This window comes from Balaenoptera borealis (assembly GCF_965194805.1).
Source record: "Balaenoptera borealis genome assembly, chromosome: 13".
Lineage (NCBI taxonomy): Eukaryota > Metazoa > Chordata > Mammalia > Artiodactyla > Balaenopteridae > Balaenoptera > Balaenoptera borealis.
In genome coordinates this window covers 80526189-80538746 of record NC_138870.1, presented here as the reverse complement: position 1 = coordinate 80538746, position 12558 = coordinate 80526189, and the positions used below count along the sequence as shown (strand labels likewise).

At 40.7% G+C, this 12558-nt stretch overlaps 1 protein-coding gene across 1 annotated transcript in view; it reads left to right on the top strand.

Annotated features, from left to right (window-relative positions):
* TMCC3 (transmembrane and coiled-coil domain family 3) overlaps positions 1–12558 on the top strand; it is a 396600-nt gene that overhangs the window by 139037 nt on the left and 245005 nt on the right. The window lies entirely within an intron of this gene.

Here is a 12558-nt window from a genome sequence, read left to right as displayed (position 1 = left end):
CTCGAACCCGTGTCCCCTGCGTTGGCAGGCGGATTCGTAATAACCACTGCGCCACCAGGGAAGGCCGATATTCTTCTTTTGATTTTTTTAACCATTTGAAATATAAAAGCCATGCTTAGCTTGTAGGCTTTATAAAAACAGTCAGTGGGTAGGATTCGACCCACGTATCTTCATAGTTTACCAACCCCTGGTATTGTGGAAGAAATGCAGAACTAGGAGTGAGAAGCTTTATGTTCCAATTTCAGTTGTAGTACTTTCTAACCTTGATGTAGTCATTTGACTTCTAACCTCAGTTTCCTCATCTGTAAAATGAGTGTGGAAAGTGGGAGTGGGGGAAAAGTAACGCTAGAGAGGAGAGACCTGGTGAACACTATCTCTGCCAGGTGATCAAGGTTCACATCATCAAAGGTAAGTAATGTTGATAGCATGTACCCTTGATATGTGATGAAAACGGCACTTTACCTCTGTGGTCATCCTCCAGGAAAGTCATAACTGCAGTCAAACATGAGAAAAACATCAGACCAACCTAAATTGAGGGACATTCTACAAAATACCTGACTAGTATTCCTCAAAGCTGTCCAGGTCATCAAAAACAAGGCAAATCTGAGCAACTGTCACAGACCAGAGTAGACTAAGGAGACGTGATGGCTAAATGAACTGTATCCTGGAGATGGGATCCTGGCACAGAAAAAGGTCATGCGGGGGAAATTAGTGACGTCTGAATAAAGTGTGGAGTTTAATTAGCAGCACTGGATCACGTTGTTTCCTTAGTTGTGACAGGTGTCCCATGGTATCGTAAGATGTGAACATTAGGGGGATCTAGGTCAGGAGAATATGGGAACACTGTACTATCTTTGCAACTTTGTTGTCAATCTAAAACTATTCTAAAATAAACAGTTATTTATATTAAAAAAAAAAACAACTAAGAAAGAACAATCCACAGGATTTGGCAATTGACTGGATACAGAGGGTAAAGGAGGAAGAGAAATAAAGATTATGTCATAGTGTTCAGCCTGGGTACCTGGGAAGGTAACCCTGCCATTGGACAGAAATAATGAATATAAGAGGCAAATTAGGCTTGGAATAGGAAATAATGAACTTGGAGTATCAGGTCACATCCATGAATATGAGGTACTGTTTCATACTTAAAGTGATAAAATACTTGGGGAGAGGGCATTTGGATTTCAGATGTTTTGCTTAAAGTGATCTCCAGCCAGTATTTGACAGTTAAGTCCTAATTTAAGAAAGATTAACTAGATTAAATAATAAAATAGTTATTGGACTTTATATAAATAGCTGGACTCCTGCCCATATATATACACACACACACATACATATATGTCCCTTTGTGGATATGTTTTTCCTGTTGTCATTAACATATTGCTTGGAACTTGGAGTAGCTATAAGCATCTCTTTATCTGCAAAAGGAATTAAAGTCATGTTGCCAAGTGGAACATGATCTAAGTGACTCTCAGCAGCCAGAAGCAGCCCTTTTTCTTTAGTCAAGAAGTGCTAGTTCTGTTGACCCACAATGGAGAGCGTGTTTTGTTTATTTCAGACAAGAAGAAGTAAGAGCTTTGTTTGAGTCATTCCTTTTTCTGTCACCCTATTTATATTTTACAGCCAGAATTGCTTCACAAGTACACCCAGGCCTCTGGAGGCCTGTGATGTCTGCTGTGCATTGACAACGTATATGATAAAACCGGTCGAGACCCCACACCTGCATGGGTCCTGACTAGATAGTTCGTAGCAGAGGAAATTCAGATGATAATAAATGTATGAAAAAATTAAACTTCACAAAGAATCAAAGCTATGTCATTAAACGTATGTCAGTGAGATGGTAAAGACAGTAAAGAAATGGAGAATTCATTGCTGGCCCAGGTGTGGGGAACAGCACTCTGGAATGTAAATTCATTGGATCTTTGGGGAGGGCAGTTTGAAATCGATATTCCAAGCTTTAAAATGTATATGTTTTCTGTTCCAGTAACTTCACTTCTAGGAAACTATCCTAAGGAAATAGTGGGACAGGCAAGTAAAGCTATATATAAAGAATGATGGTATTAGCATTGTTTAAATAGTGAAATGTATCACATAGTATCCAACAATAGGCCATTAGTTAACTTCAGCATTGTGAGTAGCTGTAATAGAAACACTGGCATTATTGTGTTGGAAAAACATATTTCAAAATGAATTCATAGTCCAGTTTATATAAAAGTATATGTGTGCAAGTGCACTTCTAGAAGAACATACACTGTTTTAAACGCCTTTAAAATGTTGATGAAAACAAAAATGTTTTAAAATCTAAACCAAAATCTAGACTTTTAGTATTAAATTTGGGTGGTGTAAACTGTCCTTGTCTCATAATTTACTATTACTTGTAGAGCCTAAAACATGTTCCCATCACCACCTGTACTTTCCCTCTACAAAGTAATCTTAACTCTCTTAATTAAAAGTTATAGCTCATCCTAAATTTTTTTTAAAAATAAATTTATTTATTTATTTATTTTTGGCTGCGTTGGGTCTTTTTTGCTGTGCGCGGGCTTTCTCTAGTTGTGGCGAGCGGGGGCTACTCTTTGTTGCTGCGCGTGGGCTTCTCATTGCGGTGGCTTCTCTTGCTGCGGAGCACGTCTAGGCGCGCAGGCTTCAGTAGCTATGGTGTGCGGGCTTAGTAGTTGTGGCCCATGAGCTGTAGAGCGCAGGCGCAGTAGTTGTGGCGCACGGGCTTAATTGCTCCGTGGCATGTGGGATCTTCCCGGACCATGGCTCAAACCCGGGTCCCCTGCACTGGCAGGCGGATTCTTAACCACTGTGCCACCAGGGAAGTCCCCCATCCTAAATTATTGAGTAGAGATTTGTATTCAGTGTGAAGAATCTAGTGCTGTCTTAACCAAAGAGAAACCAATAAATAGTTATCATTCCTTAGTTTTATTTTATGCTACAGTAATTTAAAATACCCCAGGGAATTCCCTGGCTGTCCAGTGGTTAGGACTCCATGCTTTCACTGCCAAGGGCCTGGGTTCGATCCCTGGTCGGGGAACTAAGATCCCACAAGCCACGTGGCATGGCCAAAAAAAAAAAAAAAACCCAGACAGTGCTTATTACTAAAAAGCACTATAAGTAAGGATATAGGGTGAAAAAACAGACACTTTAAGGAAAATTTTGTTCTTCAATTTGATTTCATTAATTTATGTCTTGCCTCTTTCCAAATGTATTTAAAGTACCTGAATTTCTCAATAGAATGTGTGCTGAGCACAAAAATGTGTGCACACACATGAACAAATCAGCTGTATCATACTGCCTCCAAGATAATGATGATTTATAAATGACAGAATGTATATCCAGAAACACTCAAGGTCTCTGAACTAGAGACTTCACCTTTAACGAATGAAGCGATTCAAAATCATCTTTCTTCCTACTCAGTAGAAAACCAATGTGGTCATGTCATTCAGATCAGTCAGGGCATAGAGCTTGAGAAAAAGAGCTGACTCCAACTAGCTGGATTCTTGAGTAGATAAAGCTTCATGTAGCCACATACAGCAGATAACTGGCAGATAAGTGGCAGCAGATAACTGGCAGATCTAGGGAATGGCAGAGAACTGCCAATACAGAGAAATGGAAGAGAGGCAAAGGGGTGGGGAGAGGGGAAGGGTTTACAGATCACCTGCTCTTTGCCCGGCACTGAGCTTAAATGCTTACTGTGTGCACTGTCTCGTTTAGTAAGCTGCAGGCACGGGTATCGTGTTCAGATGGCAGTTTGATCTAAATATTTCTGAGTAAGTCAGTCCTCTTCCTGATGTTGCTCTCACCAGCTGCGTCCCATGGGCAGCCATTCCCTAGATCTGCCAGTTATACAGTTAGTTGTTAATGATTCCAGACATCTCCTCCTCCCACCAAGGCTCAGTATTCCATCAGCCACTGCTTAAACCATGCACCACAGCCGGAGTGCGGAGGATTCGGGATTGTTTGAGCAGGTCTACCAGATGCCTCAGATTTCGTAGACAGAGCAGTGAGCAGGACTTTGTCTTCATTTCACTAATATGTGTCTGCCTCTTTCCAAAAAGGATTTGATCTTCCAATAGGATGTGTGCCATGAGACATTTCATAAGAGGGAGGACCTTAGGACCTCCACTCAGAAAGGCAGCATGTAAAAAAGCAAGACAAGACAGTGAGGAAAGGAGAGAACATCAAAGTCCCCCTTTGTGTGGAAAGGAGCAAGATTGAGGACTGGAGCTTCTGAAGGGGCTTTAGTGATTAAAATAGGTGACACGTATGAAGGGTGAGCATTTGGCTGGTTTGTCTCTGAGTCTTTCCCAGCCTTCCTGTGTTAGGACAAGTTCAAGCCAAGGTTCCTTTCAGAACCTTGTGCCCAGTTAATTCCATACCCGTTATCCCTGCCATGCTTGGCTACGCCTAAAATGTCAACCTCTCTAATGCTCATATCCCTTGTTCTGCCCACTTTGATCTACTCATCCCCTTACCTCTGTCCCAAAACCTCCTGCAAAGTCCCAGACAGGGACCCTGGGCGAAGTCTGGCCCTCTACCATGTTTTATTCAGCCTGCACACTCCACTTTTATCCCCACATGGGAACCACTGGCAAGAGCCAAGAGTCTCCCTGAGAGGGGACAGATGCTTTCTTGTTTGCCAAAGTCCCTACCACTCCCTATTGTTCCCCAATCCTGGTGGTGGTCAGATGAGTGTGTTTGTGAAAATGCATAGATTACTTTTTTATTTTGTATTTTCTGTGCATTTGTTATATTTCAGCTTTAGAAGTTGTTTAATGAATCAGAAAGCAGAATCTTGGTTTCCCTGTGCAAACCCGATGCAGTAGACATCATTATTTTCCCCCATTTTGTAGATGAGGCTGTGAGGACATGGAAAGGTCAAGCAAGTTACTCATGGTCCTATAGCTGGTACATGAGCTGGAAATCACACCCAGGTGGCCTGTACTCCTGACTGCTATGATTTAGTTCCTCCCAGGAGAGTTGGTTCAGTCATGAGATACTCTAATTCTGTTCTTGGCTTCTCTTTGCTGCCAGTCCAACATCCAAAACATGATTTTCAGAGACACATTTACACTGTTTCTTTTATGTGCTATGGTAGATTAAAGATGGCCATAAATTCCTTGCAACTCCTTTTATTGAGATATGGGATCAAATTCCCCTCCCCTTGAATTTGAGCTGGCTTTAAATGATTTGCTTAATTGGTAGAGTGGAGTGGAAATGACACTGTGTGACATACGAGGTGAACTATAAGAAGACTTGCAGCATCTGCCTTGGCTTCTTCAGACACTGACTCTTAGAAGCCATGCCATGAGGAAGCCCAAGGCACCCCATCCAGAGGCCCCCATGGAAAGGAAAAAAGGACGCTTGTTACAGTCAGCACCAGCTCACCAACCATGTGAGTGAGTCATCTTGCAAGTGGATCCTCCAGCCTCCGTTGAGTGACCCCAGTTAATGCCACATGGAACACAGATGAGATGTCTCCACTGAACACTGCCCAAATTGCAGAATTCATGAGCAAAATAAATGACTATCTTTGTTTGAAGCCACTAAATTTTGGCGTGGTATGTTGTGCAGCAGTAGGTAACTGGAGCACCTGCCAACTTTGCTTAACCAATGTAAACTAGAATCAAGTGTTAAGGTCAACAAAGTATCATCTTCTTTAATGTGTTATTACAGGAAGTCTCCTCTAGAAAAAACTTAACTCTTAATTCAAACCATCCCTGAAAATAATCCCAGAAATTATTTTTGCATTAATTGCACAGATTTACTGACTAAATTGGAATCTTGTGAGAAAAAACATATTTGCTAATGTCAACAAAGTGCCATCAGACTAATTGCGGAAACTAAGTCAATGTAAAATCAGATTCTAAGTGAATCTGTGAGTTGCTGGAAATTAGGTATAAGAACTACACAGTCTAAAGTTAGTTACTCACATTAGCTAAAAGGGCAGAAGAATAAAATCTAACATTTTTGTTCAGGGCTCCCCACTCACTCAAGACATTTGTTTGGCAAATATTTTCCCAACCAGACAGCACAATTACATAGGGTGTGTTCCACCAGAACTGGCCGGCCCAGTTGGAGAGTGATTGATTACCAGGGTGGTGTGTTTACTTTAAAGGGAAATCACAGGATTATCACTCCCATTTCTCCTGAACTCTTTCCAATTGGTACTTCCTGTGCTTAGTATGCAAGATAAGCGAGGAGGGGAAGAAATGCCCTTGAATGCATGGCTGGTGGTAAAATGCCTGTGAGACACTTAAGGGCTTTAGCCAGTGGTGAAATACCTATTAGAAAGTCGGTGGGTCTATGAAACCTTAGGATGGCCAAGATATACAGTTGAATGGAAAAAAGCAGGTGGGCAAACAGAAGGTAATGTGTTGAGCAATTTGTTTGATATAGAGATGGATGAATAAAAGATAGTGAGTTAGAAAAAGAGGTGTTTTTAGAAAGGCTGATAGGATCTATTCTGTTAGACCAGGGATGCTACTCAGCTCCGCAACTCTGGTGAAAAAACAGCCACAGACGACACACAAACAAATGGATGTGGCTGTGTGCCAGTGGAACTTTATTTATGGAGATTGCAAACTGAATTACATGTGATTTTCATGTGCCACTAAATATTCTTCTTCTTTTGACTTTTTTTCAACTATTAAAAAATGTAAAAACCGTTGTTTTAGCTCATAGGCTGTGTGCAAACAAGTGGCAGGCTGGATTTGGCCCTTGGGCCGTAGTTTGCTGACCTCTGTTGTGGTTTGGGTGGGGGAGGAGTTGGATGATGAGGGAGGGGGCGGGGGCGGGTAGGAGAGGAAGTGGCTTGCTTTCCACCTTCTACTTTCTTTTTTTCCTAAAATTTATTTATTTATTTATTTATGGCTGCATCGGGTCTTCGTTGCTGCACACGGGCTTTCTCTAGTTGTGGCCAGTGGGGGCTACTCTTCGTTGCGGTGCGTGGGCTTCTCATTGCGGTGGCTTCTCTTGATGCAGAGCACGGGCTCTAGGCACACGGGCTTCAGTAGTTGTGGCACGCGGGCTCAGTAGTTGTGGCGCATGGGCTTAGTTGTTCCACGCCATGTGGGATCTTCCTGGACCAGGGCTCGAACCCGCGACCCCTGCATTAGCAGGCCGATTCTTAACCACTGCGCCACCAGGGAAGTCCTCTGCCTTCTACTTTCTAAACTTTTGTATTTTGAGAACTTTTAAGGACAGATATGTATATATGGCTTTTATAATTAAAATTATAAAATTAAAGATATGTCCATGTTAGGGTCTAAGGAAAAAAAACTGTACAAGTGCCCTGTAGGTTTCAGTGGGCAAAGGACAAGTGATAGCCCCTGGGGCTCATGTTCAAATAGTTTAAAATCTCATTCATTCAGATTTACCCACACAGAATTTGGGTTGAAGGTCCCATTTGCTTACTCCAAAAAGAAGATTTATTTATCAACTTTAATTGTAAACACTTTAAGACAAATGGTGTTACTAATTATAAATGATTTTTATCTGCTTCTTAAAGCAATTTCATTAGAATGTCTGCCTGAGAAGGCTGTGGGCCTAGAGTAAGATACTTGAAAGCAATGCTGTATTTCTTTTTAAATGCTGTGTTACTCAGACTAATTCAGACTACTCTCTTTTCTCATTTTACCCACAATTTGTTGCACTTTCCTGATATCTATCTTAGGCTAATTTGCGTTAGGGTTTATATTCTTTTTGTCCATCTTCAGTCTCTGTAAACTCCCGGAAGGCATGATACTGGCTCTTATAGATCACAGCTTTCATTCATTCATTCATTCAACAAACATTTACTGAGTGCCTCCTATGTACCAGGCATCATTCTAGGCCCTGGAGAAACCAGAGTGAAAAAAGCAAAGTTCCTGATCTGTGGAATGAACATTCTTTTTGAATCTGATTTTGTCCTGTTCATCTGAATTGATGTTTTCCTTCAGAGATAGCAGATGAGGTTTCTGTCACAGCTTAACTCTGATTGACTGTTAGTGGCTGCTTAGGGTAGTATGTTAGGAGGAATTCTGAGAGTCAGCTAGAAAGAGGACCCTCTTTCATTACTCATTCGGGGAGTAGAGTGTGAGAGCAGTGGGTCACATATGTTATCCCTTATGTAGACCATGAATTGTGGCACGTGGGAGGTGGAATAGATACAGATTTGGTATCAACAGGATTCGAATTAATTTCTATCCTTTCGTAAAAAATTTAATTAATTTTTATTTAAAGGAAGATAACAGAAGGTGTAGAAAGAAGGTATCTATAAAATGACAGGAGATTTTAAGATCCTAAATATATGTTGTGTATTATTTTTGAAACATGAAAGTAATAAAACTTCTTTAGGATTAATTAAATGTTGTATGAACAATGAGAAGATGTTGATCAATTTTAAAGAATGTCATCACTTTTACATAAGTGTTTTTTCCATCTTTATATGGTTTTAAAATTATAGATTCCCTATAACTCCCTGAGGAAACCTTTATCTTCAGATGAAGATCTAAGACCTCTGGTGCCATAGCTCTTCACAGAATATTTTTTAGAAAGCATCAACCACTTCTTTTTGCACAAGTGAATTCAGTAATTGAATTCAGTAAGCATAAGATATTTTGTTAATAATTGAAGACTCAAAAAAAATCAATGGTACTTGGTTAAAAAATATCATGGTTTTTATTTTCATTTTCAGTATGTGTTGTGTATACATATACATGTATGTATAGTTGACCCTTGAACAGCACAGGTTTGAACTGTACAAACCTGTGAATAGTTTTGAATAATTTGAATAGTTTGTCTATTTATATGGGGATTTTTTTCAATAAATATACAGTTGGCTCTCCAGTATCCTCGGGTTTCACATCTGTGAATACGGAGGGCTGACTATACTAAGCCATTTTCTTTCTTTCTTTTTTTTTCCCCCACATCTTTATTGGAGTATAATTGCTTTACAGTGTTGTGTTAGTTTCTGCTGTATAACAAAGTGAATCAGCTGTATGTATACATATATCCCCATATCCCCTCCCTCTTGCGCCTCCCTCCCAACCTCCCTATCCCACCCCTCTAGGTGGTCACAAAGCGCGGAGCTGATCTCCCTGTGCTATGCAGCTGCTTCCCACTCGCTATTTTACATTTGGTAGTGTATATATGTCAGTGCCACTCTCTCACTTCGTCCCAGCTTACCCTTCCCACCCTGTGCCCTCAAGTCCGTTCTCTACGTCTGCGTCTTTATTCCTGCCCTGCCGCTAGGTTCATCGGTACCGCTTTTTTAAATTCCATATATATTAAGCCATTTCCTATAAGGGACTTGAGCATCCCTGGATTTTGGTATATGCAGGGCTCCTGGAACCAATCCCGGATGATACTGAGGGACGACGGTATTTATATTTTAGTTGACTAACAGGTTAGTTGTCTTTTGGACTCATTAAAGAATTCATTCTCACATAGAAAGCATAGTCAGCAGATCACTGTGGTCTTTTCTATCCCCACTATCAAGAAGCAGCCCCCAGGTTAATTTCTCTTCTGCCTCTTCTTTGTGGTGTAGCTCATGAGGCCTGAGTTTACTCGTCTTTAAAATGAGGGAAATGATATCTACCTCAGAAGATTGCTTTAAGAGTTGTTTATTCTTCTTATCATAACTATTGTCTCATCTAAATCATTACTATTAATAGCTAACATTTACTGAACGTGTATTATGTCCTGTCTTGGGCACTTTACATGTTATTATATCGTTTAGTTCTCTCAATAACACTACAAGGTAGGTCCTATTATTTTTCTCATTTTACAGATGAAAAACTGGGATGCAGAGAGGTTACAAGTCTGCTCAAGACTACACAGCACATGATGACATGACGTATGTGAAAGTCCCTGCACCAGGCCTACCGCATAATAGGTGCTCACTACATGTTGAGGGAACCACCAACTCTTTGTGGGCAGTTTGTTTATGGGTTGATAGGGAAAGCCCATTCATTCTTGTTCCTCCTCCAGGCTTCCTAAGATTAGATATGTCCCTTAGGATATTTCTAGTGGTGTCCTTCTTTTCATTTACTGTGAAGGCTTCAGCTTGGGGCTTTGACAAGACTGCAGTATCCACTAGAGTCCAAACAGGAAATAAATGACACACACACGTCAGAAAATTTGAAGAGAATTAATAAAGAAGCTCCATACAAAGGTGGAGAGAAAACGCAGGAGATGTGCAGGGCTACTTCAGGCTGGTAACGGAAGGGCTGATCCCAGCCCTAGAGCTGAAGAGGAAGGGAGTGGTCACCAGTACCCGGGGACAAGAGGCTGTGTGGAGGGGCTGCCTGACCAGAGCTGTGACTTTTGGTTAAAGGATGCAGCCAGCTTACAGTGAGCCACAGAAACTGGGGGAATGAATACCCCAGCCTCACTTTTCTTTCCCCTCTGCTGCCAGCGCTCCCCAGCGGTGAGCCCATCTGGAGGCTATTGCTGCGGCCCATGTAGACTGGGCTCCCAGGGAAGGTAGAGTAGATCCTGAGGGGCAGCTGGAAGATATTTAGCACTACTTCTGACCCTGGGCGTGACTGGGAAATGGTGAGGAGGATTGCAGACCATTTCTCACGCTTCTTGGCATTTGTGCAGGATCTGACATTCTTGGCTCCAGCTGTTTAACAGATGGCTAGATCCACCAGGTAGACAGTTACAAATTACTTTTATAAGTGCACATTTGGAAGAGTCTCTGGCAATCATTTAGTTGGAGGACAAAGAATTGGCGTTGGTACTTCCACAGGGCCTTTGAAGCTGATTCACTGTCTCAGCCAGAACTCTTGAAAGTCTCAGTTCACTTATTTATAAACTGAACATAGTAAGACATTCTTCTCAGAGACGTGTGAGGCTTCTACTAGTCAAAATCGGTACATTTTTTGAGGTTTTCGTGGAAACCTTTTATTATGATGAACATGATATGTATTAATAATTAGACATAATCTCTTAAGTTTGATTTGAGATAAAAGTGCCCTTGACTTCAGATTGTTAATTTTGTGGCTTATTATGGGCTATCATGTCTTTGAGGTTCATGCTGGCAGTAAATAGCTGGACTTGAAAGGTTACAGGGGTTTTCCTCTGACCGGTTTGCATGTTAGATGGTCTCAGACATGTTGACCAGGATAATAATGATAATACTAGTATTTGGGACAGTTTCTACCGAGAATCAACCACTTGAATCAACAGTCTAAACCCTCCTTCATTATTGTACTCTTGTGTCCTACAGGTGAAACCAGAATACATTCCAAAATATAAACAGAATGTGTAAAGACTCATGTCATGTCTGTCAAGTATCTTAAAGTTTGGACAGTATATTGGTAACCATGGGGAATAACAGACTCTCGTGTTACTTGTGGGAATGTAAATTTGTTCAGCCACTTTGAAAAACTGGCAGTTTCCACTAAAGTCATGCATATACCTACCCCTTGAACAGCAATTCCACTCCTAGGTAAACACACAAGAAAAATGAGAGCATATGTTCACTGGAGGGGAAGGGGAAAATAATTTTCTGGGTTCTTGGCTGAGACACACCCCCATAATAAAAAGACAGATTTACAGGAGAAAAATGAATTTAATTACATACATACGGGAATCCCACAAGATATGAGAATCAAAGGCAGCCAGGCATTAGGCTTGTATACCATCCTGAGATAAGGAAAGGGACAGGGATCTGGGACTTCAAAGGGGAGGAAAGCACGCAGAACAGTAAGAAGGGCAAATATTTGGTAAACAAGTGTTTGCCCTGCAATGCAGATTGTCAGATGAAAAAGTTATCTCTGGTAATAGTTCTCTTCCTGGTACAGGCTCCCTTTCTACATTTAGGCAGTTAAGGGGGAGGTAAAAAAAAACTTTTCCTGTTGCTGGGTCTTGATTGCCTTCAGCTCAAAATAATCCACATGCCAAAGTGGCATATTTTGGGGTGGCCTGTTCTGTTCTCCTTCACCACCAAAAGACAAGCACAAGGGTGTTTATAGAAGCCTTATTCCTAGTAGATCCAAACTAATAACCCAAATGGACATCAACAGGGAAATGGATAAAATAAATTGTGGTACTTTCATATAGTGAAATATTTCATAGCAATGAAAATAATTAATTTAAAAAATGATCCAATGACACATGCAAAAGCATGAATGCATCTCAAAGATATTATGTTGAGTAAAATAAGCCAGGCATAAAAGGAGTACCTGTATGAAGTTCAGGGACAGGTAAAATTAACTGATGGTGATTAAAGTAAAAAAAAAAAAAATTACCCCTTGTGCCAGGGTGGGGATGGGGAGGTATTGATTTAGAAGAGTCACAGTGAAACTTTCTGGGATGTTGGAAATTTTCTGTATTTTGATATGGATGGTGTTACAGGGGTATACCTGTATAAACATTCTGTAGACTGTATACTTTAGATTGTGTACTTCACCCACTTTACTTCCTGTATAATATACTTCAATAAAAATGTTTTTTAAACAAGTGTACTGTATTGAGTTTTACAGCTAAACTCTGGCAAATGTAACAATGATAATACCAGGAAAACACAACAAAACTTTTACCTTACTATAGAGTATATACATAGAT